Genomic DNA, 18,612 nt, shown 5'->3' with positions numbered 1-18,612 from the left:
GGTGCTGGGCTAGCACTCAATAAAGATATTTGCACTTTCCTTGGGTCTCGCTGCTCTTGTTTGGTTCGACGGCGATTGCTGCTGCTGTTGCTGAGCATTTCGACTTGAGAGCACCACATACCTTATATATATATATATATATATATATATATATATATATATATATATATATATATATATATATATATATATATATATATATATATATCTATACTACTATTATAAAGGAAGAACTTTGAGGCTTTGAGGCGGGTAAACTCGGGAACCACAGCGCCAATCCACACACCCGATACATCGTTGGAATCCTCAGGGTGTTCAGATGGACATAGGCTATATAAAGTTAAAAAATACGTTATATTTAAAAAATGTACATTATAAAAAAAGTAGTCCCCTCGAAGTAGTGCCGGCCGCGACCTGCATGCTGATGTCAGGAGCACGGGGAGGAGCGGCGTCCAGGAGCGGCGGACATGGCACGGGGGAGGAGCGGTGCCGATCGGCGAGGAGCGGTGGACTGAGGAGCGGCGGCTGAGGTAAGGCAGCAGGGGTCGGGGCAGGCGGGGGACGGGGTGATGTAAGGCTCCAAACTACCACGATCACGCTCATAACAGCTCAGGAAGTTGAACTGCAGAGCGCCAGCGTTTCAGCGTTTCAGCTTTAAGGGTCATTAGGTTGACACGCGGGCATTATGTTACCATGCTGGAATCTCGGCACGCCGAGCTCCGTCAAGGGTAAACCCTGCTCAAAGAGACCCCACAGGCGAAAGTGATCCGTCAACCTCGGAGCCGTGTTTAAATGTGCCCTCTTTTCGTGGTACTTTTCATGTGGACGGGGAAAGCAAACAGCCCGAAGCGCACTGCTGTGACTATCATATGTCGCCTTTTTAAGGCTCCGGGGGACAATGCCGGTGCAGGCGGGGGTCGGGGCAGGCGGGGGACGGGGCGGGCGGGGACGGGGAAAGCAAGCAGTTCGAAGGAAAGACAGGAAATCTGGTTTGGTTTATCCCCACTCTAAACACATGGAAATGGTCATTTCCAGGCGAAGGCTGTAGTAATAGCTGCAATACAGTGAGACGGTTTTACATTATAGTGCACTGCTGTGACTATCATATGTCGCCTTTTTAAGGCTCCGGGGGACAATGTCGGGGCAGGCGGGGGTCAGGGCAGGCGGGGGACGGGGCGGGCGGAGACCCGAAATGCTGGACAATGTCGGGGCAGGCGGGGGTCGGGCAAGCCTGATTGCTCCCAGACAGGTCGGGACGGGCTGCTAGTATATATATATATATATATATATATATATACATATATATATATATATATATATATATTCACTGAAAAAACCATAGGTTTCAGGGGCGTTATAGTTAGTTGGACCTTTCACTCGTACAAAACAATAGCAATTCCCCCGTTACAGTTCGTTCAGCTAACTATAACTCGCGCATCCGCAATGCACTGCTGATGACGTCACATATTACATCACTCATGACATGATCAGTGACATCACTCATGACATCAATGATGACATTTCAAATGACATCACTGATTGCATTAGTGCATAGATGCATGAATGAGTGACTCACTGTTTGTATGTGTTGAAGAGAGCATGTATGCAGGACTGTATGGGTGGATGAGTGTGTGTATAGGTGTGTTAGTTGGGGGATTGAGTCCCCTTGAATACTGAGGGTCTCTGGGGTACAACTAGCCCACCAGGTACCTCCAGTAAGCGCCACAGAGCTGTGTTGCAGAGTGGTGTAAAAAGGGGCGTGGCCTCTGAACATCTCTCTGCAACGCAGCTCCCTGGCGCATACTGGAGGTTCCTGGTGGGCTAGTTGGCCCCCAGGGACCCCCAGTATTGAAGGGGAATGAATTCCCCAATTTAAAACGCGCCACAGGGCGCGTTTGCAGAGTTTTTCCATAAGGGGGCGGGGCCTAGGCACGATCTCGTGTCTTTTAATTTTTTGAAAGGGGAGCTGTGTAGCCCCCCTTCTTTTTACTTTGTTGGGACCCTGGGAACCCCATCCCCGGGGCATGGCCATTTTTAAAAATATTATTTTGGAGAGGGGCTGCGTGGCCCCCCTTCTAAGGCCATTTATGGCCCGGGGACCCATCCCCCAGGGCTGGTCTTTGCGTGTTTTAAAAAATATATATTAATATTGGGGAGGGGAATGCGTGGCCCCCCTCCCATACCACTTCAGGCTCCGGGGCCTGGCCACCTCGTTGGGGACCGTGAGGGGAGCCCCCATGGACCGAGCCGGCTCCTCGCGTCCTGCGGGAGCCTGCATTGCTTGTCCACCTGGGGGGCTGCTGAGATGCAGCTCCCCGTGTGGAAAAGCAATCTGCTTTGGTTTTTGGAAGAGAGAGCAGATTTCCTGCTCTATCTGCCAAAAACCAAAGCAGAGTTTACTATGACAGGACGGGAGCCGCACGGCTCCCGCCCTGCCATAGCAAACTGTAGTGTCCCGGGTGTGGGCACCCCGGGACACTGCAAGAGCCGGCCCTGGGGGGTGGCGGTCCCCAGGGCCATCAAGGGCTCCAGGAGGGGGCTGCCTGGCCCCCCTCCCACCATTTGCAAAGCCCCGGGGGGGGGGTGGTCCGTCACGGACCCCCAATTTTAATAATTAGAGCCCCGGGGAGGTGGTGGTCCCCGGGGCTTGTGGGGGGGCTTGAGCCCCCCACACAGGAATAATTGTTTTAAATAATAGCCCGGGGGGGTGGCGGTCCACAGGGCTTGAGGGGGGCTTGGATGCCTCCCCCACGGTAAAAATCAAAGCCCCGGGGGTAACGGTCCACGGGGCTGCGGGGGGCCGTGTGCCCCCCGCAAATCTTTGAGCAAAGCCCCGGGGGGTGGCGGTCCCCGGGGCAGTGTGGGAGGGATTGGGGCCACCCACACTTTTTTTTTCTGCCCCCTGGGGCTTTATTTAAACAAAGCGTGGGAGTCCGCGCTACGTTTTTTTAATTTCGCGGTTGGATCCGTAGATTCTCCGCGCATCCCGCGATTATAAAAAAAGAGAAAAAAAATTCGGCCTCTGGGGTCAGGATGTTTCTACCCAGCCCCCTTTTCGGGTTTGTTTTTCTCTTTTCTTGTGCCTCGGTAGAACCGGAGGCACAAGATGGCTGCCAACACTTCCTGGTTTGGAGTGTTGACAGCCAATTAGCATGAAGCTCCTGATCGGGAGGGTGCGCGGATCCTGCGCGCCTCTAGATATCGAGATAGCGCACGTTCACTATGCAGTTTCTTGGCGCTGGGGGGAATACAGGGTAGGAAAGGCACAGGACTAAGAACTAAAAGCTTGGTGGAACAAAAAAGTATTAAGGGCCTTGCGGAATTCCATGTAAGAAGAAGAGTGTCTGACTGAGGGCGGGAGGGTATTCCAAAAGGTGGGTGCCAAGACCGAGAATTTCTGGCCTCCTGACCATAATTTCTTAATACGAGGGATAACTAATAAAGATTTGGTGGATGAGCGAAGATCTCTGGATGGGCAATAGTTGGTAATAGCCGAATTGATAAAGGCAGGAGCAGTGCCCGCCCTAGCCTGAAAAGTGAGGCATCCAAGTTTGAAGAGGGCCCGTTGTTTGATGTGGAGCCAGTGAAGGGAAAGAAGGAGAGGAGAGGAGTGATGGAATTTGGGTAGGCCATATACCAGTCGGGCTGCCTGGTTCTGCACCAGCTGAAGGCGTTGAAGTGCGTAGGCAGGAGCACCGGTGCCGTAATCAAACGATATATTTTTATTTTGGTTTTCTCAGCAACTTCAGAACGGATTTACACCATTTAACAAAAAGAGTTCTTTCTGAACCAAGGGCTACCTTTTTGCCAAATTTGGTGTAATTCCGTTCAGCAGTTCGGGCTGAAGCCGCGGCTAAAGTTTCCAATGGGAAATTGCATGGGGAAAATACGTTTTGGGCCCCCCCCCCCCTTTTTTCTTGCCGAATCACCCCGAAACTGAAAATTTTGTGAAGATTCGTCAATCGGCGCCAAAGTTATTGGGAATAGAATGTTGCGATTTTCCTATGGCAACTAGGTCCTTACAATAGTATGTGATATATTTATATATATAAATACATTTACAGATACACGAAGAAAATGACAGAAGGGGCAAAGTTAATTTCCTCACAAAAAGGAAAACTACTTCTGAGCTAAATGGGCTAGACTTATACACAGTAGAAAATAAACGAAAATAAAACCCATTGGAAATGTAGTAAATACTACTCCAATTCCAACTATGGGAGGGCAACAACAATAGAAACAAATGTTATCAATGTTAGGGAACTCAACCACCCCCCCTAATGTCACAGAAATTTAGGTGAGAAATGTTTTAGAAAACATCAAAGAAGCAAGCACAAGCTCACAACAAGCCAGTACACAAATATTAAAAAACGTACTAGGGGCCAAGACTCCACTGGAGTAAGACGCACTTTGTGTTTGCTCCATCTCCCAGCAGCCGGCCAAAAGCACAAAATAGCAGCGAGACCTTGGGGGCACAGCCTGGCCTTATCCTGAGGATCGTGAGACACCCCGCACAATGTTGTTTGGCCCTTGGTTGACTCCGGTCCCGAGTCGGGGCCGATAAGAGCCGTTCACCGGTGAGGGCGGCCTCACCTGCCATTTTGGACTTAGCTCAAGCAGAGACGGATCGCCTGACTGCGACCTGGGGCACTGCTGTGGGGGCCTGGCTGACAGACTTTCCCATCCCGAGGAGGGCCTTGAAGAATCGGGGGCCGCGGACGGTTCGCCGGCCAACATCTGTTCAGCTTGAATTATCGGCCCCGGATGCATCTGAGGCGGCCCCCCGGTCCTACGGAGTCCTCGGGCGGGCCTTCTTTGCCGGGGGTCGGTGAGGTCACCACATACCCGGTCTTCTCTCTGCCTCCTTGTGTCCTTGTGGACCTGTGGATGGAGCCCTGAGTGACCGGGCTCCTCCCTGGGAGCAAAGTAACTGCCTTAGGCCGGCGGGCCTCCATTGAGCCGGCATTTTGTGGGCCCTCTCCCCATGAAGGGTGGAGGGCCTGCCACACCATCGTCACTGAGGGTGAGCTGCCTCACCCCAGGGAGGGATGAGGGGAGTGATCCTGCTGCTCCCCGGAGTGGAGGAGGCGCCAGTTCCATGCCCTCAGACCGGGGGGCCTGATCACTGCGGCGCTGAATGAGAGGAGAGCCGGCATTGTTTTCAGGCACATTCAGACGTTCCTAAAGACAGGAGTAAACCAGCATGAGCTGAGGTGAGGTGGGGGCCCGTTGCCAGAGTGACGATAGAGCATGTGTGTGGCCTGCAGGGGGCAGAGGAAACCGGCTGTGCAATCAGCCAGCCAACTGAGCCCCGTTCATTCACCTACCTATCCTTGACTTTTGCTGTCTTTGTGGTGGGGATTTGAGCCTATTCTGCTGAGATGGGCCCCCATGTTATGAGGCTGCAACTGGTTGCTCTAGGGAAGATTGGGGAGATCGGCTTCTCAGTCGGGCAGCAAACCAGATCCTAATTGAGTACCTTACTTACTCGTACCCTGGCGGGACCCGGACCTGTGGGTTGGGATCATATTGGTCTCCCTCTTGACCCTTTCTGCATCCCACCACCCCCGCAGCATCCACTGTCACCGGAATGTACTTTAGTGACAAAGTTGGGGCAAGATTGGCTATTTGGGTGATCTTCCCCTTCTACAGGCAACCTTGTTGCGGGCTTTGGCTATTGCATCGGGCGACAGGTGTGTGAAGCCCCACTAGTCTTCCTCTGGGCTCGAATCGGCTCCTCCCTCTCCAGGGTGAACCCTTGCCTTGCAGCCTCCCTGTGGTAACACTCTCGATAGCTCTAGAATGAGGGACTTCTAGGTTGATTCCACTGCCTTCCCTAGACTGATAACCCAGAGCTCGCCCTTGAGAGTGGGCCACACTGATTAACGGGAATCCTTGTACACCAAGGGGGGAAAAGACACTGCTCCTGGTGCCTCTAAGGAAACAATAGTTGCTTTGCTCTGGGCGAAACCACCCTCTGCTACGATGGCTCAGCAGGCCCCCATGATCGCGGCATCCACGGAGGATACTAAGGCGAGCCCCCTTATACAAGGCTTCATGACCAACTTCCTTCAGGAGATAAAGGCAGAAATTGGCTCACTCAAATCACAGTTCAAGTCATGTTTCCAAGACATTCGGCGCAATGTGGTGGAAATCAGAACCAGAGTAGACGACATTGAACGAACACTCGACACGTAAACGGAAGACCAGGAGGAACTTTGGCGCCGCATAACAACAATCAAAGAACAGCACAGAGAACTCCAGATCAAGCAGGAGGATTTGGAAAATAGGAGCCGGAGAATAATCTACGTGTTAGAGGGGTCCTTAAGGGCATGGAAGACCAGGACATAATGACTTACACAGCTGAAACGCTCCAGGAGATATGGGGTGATGAGGACGCCTTCCCCCCATACACTGGATAGAGCACACTGAGTACCAGCTCCCGTGCCAATCCAAATCTAATCCCTGATATTTTAACCCAAGTTCACTTCTTCAGGGAGAAAGAGGCAATCCTTAGTTCAACCAGGGAAAAAACTGATCTATCCTATGATGGGCACCCCATACAATTTTTTCAGGATCTAGCCCCAGTCACCCTGCGACGACGCAGATAATTTAAACTGGTCACTGATAAACTGAGGGATCTCAAAATTAAGTATCAGTGGGGGCACCCTTTTTCCCTGATCTTTCCTTAATAGGGTAGATGTCGATCTCTCAGATTCTTGAAGGAGGCTCAACAGCTGCTCCAGCTTCAGTCGGAATCTCGACCCTCCAGTCCGAAATCGGGGGCAACCCGCCCTAGAACCTCTCTTCACCTGGAATGGTCTACTGTCCCTCCCCCTTTGGGGTCGGTCTCGGAGGCCAAGCAAGGTTTCACAGCAGGCTAAACAGGCTTTATAAACCACCTTCCATTCATGGGCGGTGCGCAATCCCCGGCCCGCTCCCGGACAGTTTATGGGCCCCCCTTTCCCACTGCATCTTGAACAAAAGGACATAGTCTTTAGAGTGCTTCAGGCCCCCAGACCGGGAGTAATGAGTACCTAACCCTATACATGTATGATTCCTCCAGACTATTTGTTTGATTTGTGGATACAACTACCTGGCCAGGGAGCCCCCTCCAATCTTGGCTAACCGCCTCCAGGCATGGTTTCGTAACGAGAGTTCCCAGATCTCTCGGGGGGGAACTAAGTCTTACTCCCCGCAATTATACAGCGGGCCGGCCGCTGGACGGAGTGGTATCGACCAGTCACATGATCCTGATGACACCCCGCCATTTACCCGGTCCATATGAGGAGGGACTTCCTCAGAGTTGCCCTGGTCCATACCAACGGGTTTCTCCAGGACTGGAATGGACTAACATGGCCCAGTTGGCCATTTCTTTATTTGGTTTGTCTATTCCTTTTTCCTCTTTTTCTTTCCTCCTTTCATCCTGTGGGTTCTTGGGTGGGGTGGGGGGCACGCATTACACCCTTTTGCCCTGTTTCCCTAATACGAACAATGTTTGGCTCTAGAAGGGATGGTGTTCAGGGTTTAAACCTGTAGGCATACTTCCTTTCGTATTCTCCACTTCACAGTCATGCTTCGTTGGTTTGGTTGGGGACGCCCCCGAGAGCGGGGTGATGAGATATTGTCCTGAATGGCTTCCTCCTTGCACACGAACGGCCAAGGCACAGATTACATGTCGCTCTCACAATGTGAAGGGTCTCAATGCACCTAATAAACGGTGACAGGTTTGACACTACCTCCTGATTCAAGACCCGGACGTTATTTTCCTATAGGAAACCCATCTTCTACAGGTAGACACCAAGCGCATGGCACATCCTAAAATCCTGGCCAAGCCTGGGCCTCTTCAACGTCTAAAACATCGGGTGGCCATTCTCCTTGAACTGGACATACACATATAGGGAGTTCAGATGGTTTGCGATAAGGAGGGACGGTATTTGAAGCTTAAGGTGTTAATTACTAACAGGCCTCTTACATTGATCAACATTTATGCTCCTAACCACTCTCAAGACACATACACTAGGAACCTACTAAAGGAGCTGGTCTCTCAGGAAGGGGGCCCGATCGTTCTTGGAGGAGACTTTAACTTAGTTTGGGACCCATGCTTAGATCGCAGTACATCCTCCTTCCAAGGTACTGGGGGTATGTCCACAGCGCTCAAGCAGGACTTCATATCCTTGGGCCTTCTAGATGCATGGCGTTATGCAGAACCACAAACAAAGGATTATACTTTTTATTTGCACGTTCATCAGTCTTACTCCCGTAGAGACCACTTCTTTTTATCTTAATCACTATTCGCTCTCTAGAGCCGGCGAATATATCGGATATATTGATCTCGGATCCTGTTTATCTGGAAATCATTCTGGCTGGCCTGGGTGCAACAGCAAGCTCTGTGCCTCACTGGGGGTTCCCCCCACATATCTTACGGGATCAGGTCAACGTAGCTGTAATACGTCAGGCAATCCAAATGTATTTTGAAACAAATTACCTTCCAGACACTAGTGACCAAGTTCTTTGGGATGCAGTCAAGGCAAATATCCGAGGCGTTACGACTTCAATTTAAATGCCCAAACACGTGAATCTCGCCTGGTCGAAGCCGGCCTTTCCAGCGATATTAAGGTATTGGAGAGGAAAGAGCATGTCACAAATTCCAGACAGCGCCAAAAATGTCTAGCCTCACTCTAGGGCCAATTATAAGCACTCCGGGTAAATAAAACTGAACCCTCTCTCCTTGCTCTGGAGAAAAAGTTTTATGAAGGGGGGAAGAAGGTGGTCTCCTTATTGACTCTGCGGCTTTGTATGCGCATCTCTCAGAACCATATCTCCAGGATCGAGATCGGTAAAGGTCAATGGGCCACATCGGAATCAGATAAGCAACAGGCTTTCTCTACCTTCTTTTTGTCTCTCTCTCTCTCTGTCCTTGCCTAGTGCACCTGGGAATCGCTGGATCCATCCCATGCACAGCAATTATAGGATCGGATTACCCCAGAAGAACTTCGAAAAGCATTACAAAGCTTCGCACTGGGTAAATCTCCAGGGCCCGATGGCCTCATGGTCTCTTTTTACCGTCTTTTTCTCCCCCAGCTGCAGGCTCTGATGCTTTGACTATTTAATTCCTTTGCAGACACTGCCAGTGTGACCCCTGCGGGCAGAAATACCCCTTATCCCTAAACCGGAGAAAGACCTGATGTTCTGCGCCTCCTTCCACCCCATCTCTTTCCTTAACGTTGATTTCAAAGTATACACCAAAATGTTGGCATATCGCCTAGCGCCATTCCTTCCTGGCTTGGTTGATCCAGACTAGGCAGGCTTCATCCACCAAAGACAGGGGGCGGACAACATCAGGCGGATAGTCCACTTGGTGGAGAAGGGCCACCGGCATAATATCCCAGCATTTTTGCTTTCTCTTGATGCTGATAAAGTGTTCAATAGGGTTGATTGGACCTTGCTCAGAGTGGTCCTGCGGAGGATAGGACTGGGACCTGTTATGACGTCCCACATGATGGCCTCTTATATTTCACCCTTGGCACAAATTAGAATTAATGGCTTACTAGCCCTCCCAATTCAGATACAAAGCAGAACTCACCAGGAGTGTCCCTGGTCACCCTTGCTCTTTGCCTTGGCCATATAACCCCTATTGATTACAATATACCAGTCGGTGGCGGTTAGGGGCATTCCATTTGAGGGAATTGAACATAAGGTTGCTCTTTTCGTGGATGATCTGCCTCTGACTCTTACCAATCCTCAGAGTTCCCTTCCCGCCATGCTCCTCATTCTTTCTCAATTTGAAAGTATCTTGGGGTTTAAATTAACATTAACAATTCATAGGCATTAAACCTCACCCTTTCCCCTCAGGAGATTGCAAAGTTAAGTGTGCACTCCCCGTTCCAGTGGGCCCCTCATTCTATTCGATACTTGGGCCTTAACCTTACAGCCACACTGGACTCTTGGACCCAGGCACACTGGCTAGAGTACAGATGACCTCAGGAGATGGAAATCACTCCCCATATCGTGGCTGGGCCGCCTTAACGCGGTGAAGATGTTTATCTTGCACAAGTTACTGTATCTCTTCCAGGCACTCTTGACCGCCATCCCCCAACAGAACATTCTAAGCCTTCAGAATGAGGACAATTCCGTTATCTGGGGAAAAGGAAGACCGAGATTCTCCAACAAACTCTTAATGTCACCAAAAGACCGAGGGGGTCCTGCATCACCCAACCTCCTTGTTTATTACTGGGCGTCACATCTGCATTTTATCTCGGAGTTGGTGGTTCACAAAAGCGAGAAGCATTGGTTTCATATGGACAGACTCTTGGACCCAGGCACACTGGCTAGAGTACAGATGACCTCAGGAGATGGAAATCACTCCCCATATCTTGGCTGGGCCGCCTTAACGCAGTGAAGATGTTTATCTTGCACAAGTTACTGTATCTCTTCCAGGCACTCTCGACCGCCATCCCCCAACAGGACATTCTAAGCCTTCAGAACGAGGTCAATTCCTTTATCTGGGGAAAAGGAAGACCGAGATTCTCCAACAAACTCTTAATGTCACCAAAAGACCGAGGGGGTCCTGCACCACCCAACCTCCTTGTTTATTACTGGGTGTCACATCTGGGTTTTATCTCAGAGTTGGTGGTTCGCAAAAGTGAGAAGCATTGGTTTCATATGGACAGGCCGGTGACCTGTCGTCCCCTGTGGGACCTGGCCAGGCTACCAATAAGAGCGCGTCCTAGCAGTGCCTAAATCGCCACCCCGACAAGAACGGTCCTGGAGATATGGGATAAAGTAGCGATCAGTCATGGGCTTCCCTCTTTCCCCTCCACCAACAAGCCCCTCGCCCGTAACCCTGGCTTCCCCCGGCCCTACAACCTAACTCTTTTAAAGCCTAGGTGGCCGGTGAGTGTTGTACAATAGCTGACCTCTTTGTGGGAGAGACCGTTAAAACATTCGACCAATGTAGACAAGACTATCATCTCCCCCCTAGGGCACACTTTCAATATTATCAAATTAGGCACTGGTTACATACCATTGAAAATACACTGGAAGCTACAAGCTCACTGACCCTTTTTGAATTGTTAGTATGATCATTTGATGGTTCCTAGGGCCTGATTTTCCGAACCTACAGGGTTCTGCAACACTCTCACCCTTTGCCTCTCCACCCTTATCAAAGGAAGTGGCATGTAGACATTACAGACAATGCCCCCCTGAACACTAGGAACAGCTATGGAGAGCCATTCATAACACCTTTAAAAGTATCACACAACAAGAGTCGACCTACAAAGTAATGACACATTTGTATTATACTCCCCTTCGTCTCCAGAAAATGTTTTTCACTTACACGGCCCTGTGCTGGAGATGCAGGGCGGACAAAGGTTTGTTTATTCACATATGGTGGTCATGCTCACTACTGATGATCTTTTGGAAAGAGGTGCTCAGTCACATCAAAGACGTAATATGGTTTCCCATTCTGAATACTCCCAAGGTGGTGGTTCTGAGATTTCTACCTCAGTCTCTCAAGGCTATGACACACTTAGGCGTTTGATACTACACATGTTAGGAGCAGCAAAACAGATCATTCAACTCCACTGAAAAAAGTCTCTGATCTCCCCATCTTCGGTATGGCTCACCCTCCTCTCGCAGGTGATGGAGCTTATTTCCAGCCCCCTTGCACACGCCAACGCCAAATTCACAGGTGTCTTGCAACATTTATCTAAATTAGAGAATGCTTGATCCGTCCCCCAGCCTACGGGCTCTTCAGCTTTTTGAGGATGCCTTACTCCTAAGAGGGGAGGACTTATCAGAGTGAGGCAGAACAGATATAAGATTTTACTACACTCTTGTTGTCCTTCCTTTTCTTCTCCACCTCCCTACTGGCGTGGCGAGGGAACCTCCCATGGTCAGGGTTGGGGAATATCTCTTGATATATCAACGTGGGAATTGTTCCTTCCCTCCCTCCCTGTTCTGCCCCCCCTCCAGTTCTTGGTTTTTCCTTTTTCTTCTCTTTGTATTTCTTTTTATAGAGTAGTCTTTCATGGAGGAAAATGCGTTATTAACCTTGCTACTACACCATTTTTGGCTTAAATGTTTCTTCACAGATGATGTTAATACCTGTTGGCCAGGTTGCCTAGACAGAGCCTAGCGGTTTTTGCATATCCAATAGCGACCCCCAGTGGGCGCACTTTTATTTTGAGCTTGTGCCTTTACACATGGCTAGCGGTTGTAACTTTGCTTCTCCAATAGATATGACCCAGCCCTCCGGTTCTCGCAACCGGATCGAGGTGCCTCTATATAATCATCGGTAGACCTTGCAAGTGCCCATATCATTTATTGCTGACATATCCTAACAACCCGTTTCAGTCCATACAGACACGGAACTATTTTTTTTTGTAAACAGCGGCAGGCACCAGTACAGACGCTAAGACCTAGGTTATGCACAGTTTATTTCATTAATTTGAAGCCCATGTATGGAGGCGTTTAATTTACCGGAACTTCATTACTCTAAGGGGCCGATTTCGATTCGGGTCGGAAGGGCTCCGAACCACGTATAAAGCCCTTCCGACCGAATCGGTCAGTGCCCTCTGGATTCCATTCCAACCGAGCCATTCCGATGGGTTCGGTCGGAATGGAATCCGTCTCGGATTTACGGATGGCCTACGACGGGCTCGGAGAGCCCGTCTGCCATCCGGAAATCCTTCAGTACTCCCTCTTTATGACCAAAGGAGTACGATGGCAGTTTTTCACTGCTTTTTTGTGCCGGTCTGTCCGGCACGAAAAGGCAGTCAGAAACTGTCTATGGATGCCCCAGCAGGGCCCCCATGGGTGCAAGGCTGCTGAATGGCAGCCTGGGAGCACCTATGGTGCCCCTCTGTCGATCCCTGCACCCGGTGGCAGGCACCTTGGGGTGCCGGCCACAGAGTGCAGGGATGAACTGCACCCCTGCTTTTCTCAATGCAGGCATGCATTCCGCTCAGAATGCATGCCTGCAATATGACGTATACGAATGCAACTGAACCCTGTTCGGTCGTATCGTATTAGCAGGGCCGTAACCCACGACAGCAGGTCGGTGGGTTACTGCTCCTGACTGATGTCAGACGGACCTGAGTCCGTCCGATATCGGAATCGGCCCCTTACTCTCCCCTTTTTCAGTGACTACTAGCAATGGAGCTACCTTGCCCGATATGTTGAAATAAATTAAAATTGGAAGAATTACAAGGCCCAGCTGATTTTTCATGTTAGGCCACTTTTCAATCATTCAGGGTTTAATACCCTCTCTTGTAAGTAGATTCATGGGCCCAACTTTCTCAACTGGGTGGAGTGGGCGTTTGATCCATTACTGAACCTGCTTATTATTTTTGCAGGTTTTTGTTCTCGCTCACCCAACCGGAGCACACGCGTCCACACTCTCCCCTCCAGGCTCATCAAGGGCCGTTTCATGGTAAATTAATGGGCTTAGGCCCTTGATGCATTTAATTTCCCATATGGAAATTCGTAGTTCTCTATAGTTTTTTGTGTTCTTTTCCCAGGTAACCACCCCTCCCTCCCCCACCCCTGTCCTGAGGAAGACCCCGGCATAAGGGACACAATAACCTGCTATCCTCTAGGGGTCGAAACGTTGACATCTGATACACTAGCCAGTTTTAACAACAGCGAAGAACCACTGTGTCTCTGTCATTGACCATGGCTATCCGAATTTTGGCTATTGTGTGAATAACTTGGCTTCAATATGAGCCCTCTTGCTGTGTAAATACTAGATCTTGTGAATCGTACTTTCTTTCATTCACTTCCTCATCCTCACCTCAATCACTATACCCCCACCTTTCCCTTCCCCTCCTGGGGCACTGTTTTAATACTGTGTTAACAAATGTTATAAATCATCGTTAGTCCAGTGTGATTATACAAAACTGGACACTAAGCTTAATACCTCTTTCTCATCTTTTGCTTTAATTTTTATTTGAAATATTGGACACCCTTGCCACATGTAAAATTGAACACCCTTGCTTAACCTGATATATGCGTTCTGTATACCTTGTCAATCAATAAAGTATTTTGGGAAAAAAAACTTTTTGAAAAAATTGTTTTTCTTTATGTATATGCAGTTGTTCACTGGGACCACTGTTCCAATGTACTGTTTGATACCCGAGTCCCAGTGACTTTATTTGGGTTTACCCTTCTAGGTAACAACACCATTCTTGGCTTAAATGTTTCTTCACAGATGATGTTAATACCTGTTGGCCAGGGAGCCTGGAGAGAGCCTAGCGGTTCTTGAAGCATTGATGGATAAGCATTTCTCCTGTGTTACAAACTAATATTTTTGTAGCCCCCTCGCTTGATGCTTATATTGTCATTGTAGACGTTATATAGCATTTTTGATTGTGAAATGAATAAGGCCTATACAGTTCCCAGTCACCACTATGGGCCAAAATTCTTACTAACATTTTTAATTCAACTGTTAATGTGGGATTCCCAAAAACCTGGTCCACCTCAACTATTATTCCTATATTTAAGAAGGGCTCCAGATCGGATCCGGCCTGTTACAGGCCGATCTCGCTAATTGATTCTGCCGTAAAGATTCTTGGCAGAGTCATTCTACACAGACTAGGCGAAATTATTAAGGAGAAGGGGGTGCTCTCTGACCTACAATACGGTTTCAGAGAGAAACGAGGTACAATAGAGCAGTGTTTGAACCTCCACATGCTGGTCAGTAAATACACTATGGCAAAGGAGGGCCATTTATATCTGGCCTTCATGGACCTCTCCTCGGCCTTTGACCTGGTCAATAGGCCCAAGTTATGGGCCATATTGGCTGGCATTGGGATTGACCCCCCTCTGGTAGATTTTTTGGCCGCACTTCACGCAGACCTGTCAGCCACCATTAGAACTAACCGTGAAGGCAGTACCACCAGACCTTTTAGTTCTAGAAGAGGTGTGAGACAGGGCTGTATTTTAGCTCCACTTCTGTTCACCCTTTATATTAACTCTTTAGATAAAGCCTTGGAGGGGTCCACACCCGACATACCCTACGTGGGGGGGTCCGCAGTACCCGTACTCCTCTACGCGGACGATGCGGTGCTCTTAGCCCGCACAGGGGTGAGGTTACAGAGGCTTCTCGACGCATTTGGCCACTTTATGACCTCGTTAGACCTCTTGGTCAATAACAAAAAATCACATATCATGCTGGCAGGGAAGCGACCTAGGCCAAAAAAGTTGAAATCGTTTAGCTGCTGCGAAGAGGGGATTTCGAGGGTACAAGTGTTTACCTATTTGGGTGTGATATTTGAAGAGAAGGGCTCGTGGACCCCACAGGAGGATGCGAAATCTCTAGCTGTTACTAGATCCACCTCCGCACTTTTGAGTTTCGCTAAGCGTCTTGGGTCTCGACCGATGGAGGCATTATTGAAGGTTTACAAAACCAAATGCTTATCTATAGCCTCCTATGGAGCCCCATTGTGGGGTTACTCTCACTGTGGTAAATTACAGACAGTAGAAAATCACTTCCTTAGGTCTTTATTGGGTGTTCCACAATCTACACCAGTCCTATCAATACACACTGAGTTAGGGCTGGGATATATCACTGACTTGCTCCAACTAGCGCCCCTAGTATGTTGGACCAAAACCTGGTTGAACAAGGACATTACACTAAACCATACTATTCTTAGGGACTGTATGTCCTTGGATAACGCCTCAAAGATCCCGTGGCTGGAATACGTAAAGGGGGAGATGGGCAGACTTGGCAGGCCTGACCTTTTTAGTCACCCAAATACTATACTTAGGGAAGATCTGAAATGGATTAAAGAAAACTTTATGAGATGGGCAACCCAAACACGGGAGGAGAAAGAACTTACCAAACCTAGAGTCAGAGCCAACTTCCTCCTTCTGACCACGCCCCAAATTGAACCTTATCTAAAAATCGTGAGCAGACCATTCCATCGTCATCTGCTCATTAGATTTAGGTTCAATATAATCCAATATTCCCTGGGTGACTTTCCTGTGTGGGGTGTTCCTGATGAGTCTACCCCGTGTAGCTGCGATAATTTTTCTGAGCAGACCCTCATGCATTTTGTTATGTTTTGTAGCCACTACAAAGAGAGTAGAATGAGGTTTTTGGCACCTATCTTAAGAGACGCAGGTTTTGTCCAGTTACCCCCAGCTTAACTTTACCTACAGTTATTAGGTAGTACCAAGACAATCCTCGGGGTTGCTAGCTTCCTGGTCGCAGCCAGGATGCTATCCCCGAGGCAACTGGAAGGGTAACCCCACTATTTTGTATTTGTTGCTATTGTTTTTAACTGTATTTAACCTTTTTATACTGTGTATGAATTATAGTGGTGTGAACTTTTAGATTTTTGTACATTGGACAATGTCACAGATTTTGACCCTTGTATGTTTCTTAACCTCTTGAACTTCGTTTCATTGTAATCAACTTTTAAATTTATGCTGTCTTGTTGCTTTTATGATTTTAAATGTAATCGAATAAAGCTTAAAAAAAAAAAATTTGATTTCAAAGAAACTCTTGTTCCTGAACATGTAACAGGACAATTACCTTCTATCACAACTCTAAAATGCCTCATAGCCAGAACTAAAATATCCACTGCTCAAACACCACTCCTCCCCAAACTTTTGCAGGAATCGAAATTTTACAAGAATAGAATACACAGTTACACGCAATGATGAAAAATTCCTTCTTTATGACAACAACAGTCATGAAAAAATAATTATCATCTTTGCCACCAACACCAACATTCAAAAGTTAAAACAATATGAAATATGGATGATGGATGGAACATTTAAATTTTGCCCTAAACCTTATTTATCAACTCTATACCATCCATGGCGAATATGAAGAAACTAACATCCCCTTCATACACGCCCTACTCCCCAACAAACAAAATACTACTTACAGAGAACGCCTTACAATAATTAAACAACAAACAGAAAACTACGTCCCACAAAAAATAATAATAGATTTCGTGCAAGGAATCATTCAGGCAATTTAAATAATATTTCCACATACTGCAATACAAGGATGCTATTATCATTTCAACCAAAGTATATGGAGACATCTCCAAAAACCTACCCTAAATATAGAATATGCCACAAACAGCAACTATGCTTACCAAATAAAAAACACTAATAGCCCTTGCCTATGTACCAACAACAGAACTACCCAACCACTATATTATACTTATTGAAAGTCCTTTCTACCAAGCAAACGAAGCAAAGCTAACACCTTTGCTTGACTACTTTGAAGACACCTGGGTAAGAAGAATACATAGTTAAGGATATCGAAGACAACCCATATTTCAAATCCCCTGGTGGAATGTCCATGAAAGCACCCTAGCACAAAAAGCTAAAACAAATAATACAGTGTAAGGATGGAATAATGCCTTCCAAGCCACAATAGGAAAAGTACAACCAACTTTCCACAAACTAATAGAAAACATTAAAAAAAAACAAAAGGGGTCATTATGATGGCGGAAGGACCGCCGGGCAGGCGGTGGTGGTCCTTCCGCCATCACTTAGCATTTTTCCCAATGCCCAATTAGGATGGTGGTGGGCACCGCGGCAGACTCAAAGTCCGTCCACCACTTCACCGCCAAAGGCAATCGTCCCGATTGCCTAGAGGAGGGTGCAGGACACCGAAAATGGTGGTGGTGCCTAGCAGGCACTGTCCACCAAATTAGGATGTGGGTTTTGGAAGGCCTTTCCATGGCGGCATTGCCATCATGGAAAGGCTGGCAGGATTGGGTTTGGGGGCCCGTGGTGGGTCCCCCTAGTTAGGAGGGGGGGTGTTTGCTGCACTGGGGACGACCCATGGTACCCCCCCTGCATTTCCATTCACAAAGTGGCAGGCACCGTGTGGTGCCTGCCACGTAGTGCAGGGAAATGCTCAGCATGGCATTTTAACATTGCAGACGGTGCTACAGCCAGCAGCACCACCCGCAAAGTTTAGTTTAGTTTAGTTTTAAAGGGTTTTATAGCGCGCTCTATTACTTGCTAGTATCCTGGCGCGGTGGAGAAGAATGTGGCAGGTTTGCGGGGCATAGAGAAAGAAAAAGAGGCAGCTGGGAGAAAAGGGGGAGCAGTTAAATGGCCGCATTAAACAGATGAGTTTTTAACCCTTTCTTAAAACAGGTGATAGGCTGGGCTGCACGGAGGTGGAGCGGAAGCGCATTCCAGGCTCTGGCAGCCCTCACAGGGATAGACTGGCCCCCCAGCCTGGCAAACTTAAATCTGGGCATAACCATCTTGCACTGATTGGCAGATCAGAGGCAGCGATTAGGGACATAAAAAGAGAAGCGTCTTCTCAAGTACAGGGGCCCGAGCTGATGGATAGCTCGGAAAGCAAGAACCAGAGCCTTGAACATGATTCGCTGAGCTACTGGGAGCCAGTGGAGGCTATGCAGGTGGGGACGAACGCTAACCCTCCTGGGCAGATTAAACAGGAGTCTAGCGACCGCATTCTGAATCACCTGTAGCCGTTGAATCAGGTAAGATGGTAAGCCGCTGAACAAAGCATTCGCATAATCGAGCCTAGAGAGGATGAGGGCCCGCGACACCGTCTCTTTGGCCTCTCTCGGGAGAAAAGGAAAAAATCTACGCAAGGCTTTTAGT

Source organism: Lissotriton helveticus, chromosome 5_1 (genome assembly GCF_964261635.1).
Source record: "Lissotriton helveticus chromosome 5_1, aLisHel1.1, whole genome shotgun sequence".
NCBI classification, from domain to species: domain Eukaryota; kingdom Metazoa; phylum Chordata; class Amphibia; order Caudata; family Salamandridae; genus Lissotriton; species Lissotriton helveticus.
This window is presented reverse-complemented; position numbering follows the sequence as displayed.